Here is a 4,064-nt window from a genome sequence, read left to right as displayed (position 1 = left end):
GCCAAAAACCGTGTCCTCCTCCTGGAGAATTCTCATATAAATAGTATTTAATTACAAGCTGGCAAGCTGATTCTCAGCCCAAAATATTAGCTAACTGACATATACATTTATCCTAATTAAGAAGAGAATAACAGTTACATCTACAGTTGTGATATCCTATTTATGGAGAGAATAACAATTACCAAATGTACAATTAAATAGCTGTTTTAATGACCAGATATTCTGTCATTAATTCCATTGACATCCCCCCTCAAATTGATGTTGGTAAGTCTACAAGCATCAATTTGCCAACTAGGAAATTGTGACGTTGTCGGGTCAAGGATTTAGTGAAAATGTCAGCAACTTGAACAGATGTTGAGACATGAGGTAGAGTAATAGTTCTGCGGTCATAGGCTTCTCGGATTGAATGACAATCAACCTCGATGTGCTTTGTACGTTCATGGTAAACTGGATTTGCTGCAATTTGAATGGCACTTGTGTTGTCTGCATGTAGCGGAGTGGATTGTTGTGGAGGGAATCCAAGCTCTGTCAGAAGACCGCGCAACCAAATTATTTCTGAGCATGCAGCAGACATGGAGCGATACTCAGCTTCAGTGGATGATTTTGAGACTGAATCTTGCTTCTTGCATTTCCATGAAATTGGAGCATTACCCAAAAACATACACCAACCAGTGGTAGATTTCCTTGTATCTGGACATCCAGCCCAATCAGCATCACTATAAGCTTGTAGTTGAGGAGAGGAACCTGCCGGGAAGAATAAACCTCGGTTGGAGGTGCCAAGGAGGTATCGAACGATTCGGTGCACTGCTGAAAGGTGGAAATGTCTAGGAGATTGCATGAACTTACTAACAGTGTGGAAAGCAAATGAAATATCCGGGCGAGTGATGGTTACATATATCAGACTACCAACAAGCTTGCGATATAAAGTGGGGTCATCAAGAAGATCACCTTCTTCGCGTCTTAATTTGACATTAACTTCCATGGGAGTGTCAACCGAGGCTGCATTTGCAAGGCCAGCTAATTGAACTAGATCCTGAATATACTTGTGCTGATTTAAAAATATGCCTGCAGATTGATAATGCACCTCTAACCCCAAGAAGTAAGTGAGTGGACCAAGTTCTTTCATGTGGAAAGTTGAATGCAGCAACTGTTTGATGCTAGAAATAGCTTCTTGATTAGAACCAGTCACCACTATGTTATCCACATAAACAAGAAGTACCACAATGCCTTTAGAAGTCCTTTGTAGGAAAAGGGATGGATCATATTGACTTTGTGTGAGGGAAAAGCCTAGTAGTGTGGATCGAAACTTTTCAAACCATACTCTCGGTGCCTGTTTCAAGCCATATAAAGAGCGTTTTAGCTTGCAAACATTATTAGGTGAAGGTGCGGGCATACCATTAGGAAGTTTGATGTAAACTTCCTCCTTGAGGTCACCGTGGAGGAATGCATTTTTGACATCCATTTGATGTAATGGCCATGATTGTGATGCAGCAAGGGCAAGAATTGTTCGCACAATAGTCATTTTGGCAACCGGTGCAAAGGTCTCGTCATAGTCAAGTCCATATTCTTGCTTATTACCGAGCACAACCAAACGAGCCTTGTAACGGTCTATGGATCCATCTAAACGAAGCTTTACAGAGAAGACAAACTTGCTGCCAAGAGGTTTAACGGATGGTGGACATCGCACAAGATCCCATGTTTGATTTTCTTCCAGTGCAAGGAGTTCTGTTTCAATAGCTTTCTGCCAACATTCATGCTCCATGGCTTGTTTATAAGAACAAGGAATAGGAATAGAAGATAATGTTGCTGTCAAGGATAAAGGAGAGGTAAAGCCATACTTTTCTGGGGGTTTACGAGCCCGAGAACTTCGTCGTAAAGGAGCTGGTTCTGGTGCTTGTACTGGATCAGCAACCAAGGATTGATCGAGAGGGGGCCTGTTGGTTTCCGAGGGCTGATTTTGAATGGCATGAGTGCGCCTTTGGTAGGTCAAGAGCGGTGTAGATGAAGGTTGGCCTGCAGGAGAGTTAGAAAACAATGGCAGAATAGAGATTTGAGAAGAGTGAAGATCAGGATTTGCTGGAAAAAAATATTTATTTTCTTGAAAAATGACATTTCTTGAAATCCGAATTCGACGAAGGGTAGGATCATAACATAGAAAGCCCTTTTGGTGAGGAGAATACCCAAGAAAAGCACATTGAACAGATTGTGCAGTGAGTTTGTTGCGCTCTTGGGGAGGAAGATGTAAATAACACACACAACCAAAGGCACGAAGAGTGGAATAATTGGGTGGACGACCAAATAAGCGAGTGAAAGGAGACTCATTATTCAATGATGGAGATGGCAAGCGGTTTATAAGGTGAACCGCAGCCGAGAGAGCTTCACACCAGAACCTTAATGGCACATAAGACTCCAATAAAAGGGTGCGGACAACATCAAGCAAATGACGGTTTTTTCTTTCTGCTACCCCGTTTTGTTGAGGAGTTGAAGGACATGTTCGTTGAGAAATAATGCCATTAGTTTGCAAAAATTCTTGAAATGAATGAGATGTGTACTCCCCCCCCCATTATCAGACCGAAGAATTTTAATATGTGAAGAAAATTCAGTCTGAACATAAGCATGAAAAAGTTTGAATGTTGAGAATACTTCGGCTTTAGAGCACAAGAAATAGACCCAAGTGAAACGCGTATAATCGTCAATAAATGTGACAAAGTATTTGTATTTAGCATGAGAGATAATAGGTGCCACCCCCCATACATCACTATGAATCATATCAAAAGGTTTTCTGACATTCGATTGATGTGTTGGAAAAGGTAAAGTTTTACTTTTGCCAAGTTTACAAGGAATGCAATCAAAGTGAACAGCATGAAGAGGTGGTGAATTTTTATTTCCAAGAAAACCAGATTTGAGTATCACATGAAGTACATTTGAGCTTGGATGCCCAAGACGCTTATGCCACAGCTGGTAATCAATATGAGCAGAATTACAAGAAACAAAAGGTAAGGGAAGACTTGGAGACAAGGAGGATTGGAGTGGGAAAAGACGTCCAAGTTTAGGCCCCTTCGCGATTATCGTCCCTGAGTGTTGATCCTGCACAAACAACCAGATTTTGAGAACTCTACTCGACAATCATTGTCAACTAACTGACCCACAGAAATGAGATTACTAGTAAGACTAGGAGAGACAAAAACATCAGTTAAAGATGAAGAAATATCACCAGTTGCTATGATAGGCAAAGAATTTCCATCAGCAGTATGGATGTTGAGATTTCCAGAATATTTTGTGATATTAGTGAGGAATTGGGCATTGTTGGTCATATGATTGGAAGCCCCAGAATCAAAATACCAAGGTGAAGATATAGAAAAGGGTTTACCTGAGAATCCCAAAGCAGAAAAGGCTGAAATGATCATTTGTTGAACAATTTCAGGAGTCAAAGTTTGAACAGGAGGAGGAGCAACGGGTTAGGCAGCTACGGTATTGTCAGAACTGCTAGGAATGGAGGAACCAACCACAGTTGTAAAAGCTGTTGCAGATCGCCTTGGTGGTCTTGTTGGGCATTCTTTAATAATATGCCCATCCTTCTTGCAGTAACTGCAGAATTTTTTTGGACAGTTTGAAGCATAATGTCCAAATCCTTTGCAACAGAAACATTGAACAACACTCATGTCGCGGCTTCTGGACTTACCTTGTGCGGCATATGCCACCGGAACAACAACTGATTTTTGTTGTTCAATGGTGAACTGTGTGAAAAGACGTTGTTCTTCACGCAATAGCTCATTCAGGCATGCATCCAATGATGGTACAGGGTCTCTATTAATGAGATTAGACCGAATACCTTCAAAATCAGATCTCAATTTCATAAGAAATTGATCTCGTTTGGTAGTGGCATGAACTGATTGCACTGAACGCAAGCCTTCAGAAGTCAGCTTTTCATAAACTATATCAGTATATTCGGCCCATAAATTCATGAAATGAGAATAAAAATTAGAGATGGATAGACCATCTTGTTGAAAAATGGCTATGTCATGTTCAAGTTGAAATCTTCGAGCAGTGTTGTTTTGACTATA

At 40.8% G+C, this 4,064-nt stretch overlaps 1 long non-coding RNA gene across 1 annotated transcript; it reads right to left on the bottom strand.

The window, feature by feature from the left end:
• Positions 1-2,854: 2,854 nt before the first annotated feature.
• LOC145951649 (uncharacterized) lies at positions 2,855-3,745 on the bottom strand. The gene is made up of 2 exons (XR_014429513.1): positions 3,371-3,745; positions 2,855-3,087 (listed from the first exon to the last, which is right to left on the bottom strand). It is a non-coding gene; the product is annotated as an uncharacterized LOC145951649 (long non-coding RNA).
• Positions 3,746-4,064: the final 319 nt, after the last annotated feature.

Source organism: Cajanus cajan, chromosome 9 (genome assembly GCF_000230855.2).
Source record: "Cajanus cajan strain Asha chromosome 9, NIPB_CcT2T_4, whole genome shotgun sequence".
In the NCBI taxonomy this organism is placed as follows: Eukaryota; Viridiplantae; Streptophyta; class Magnoliopsida; order Fabales; family Fabaceae; genus Cajanus; species Cajanus cajan.
This window is presented reverse-complemented; position numbering and strand designations above follow the sequence as displayed.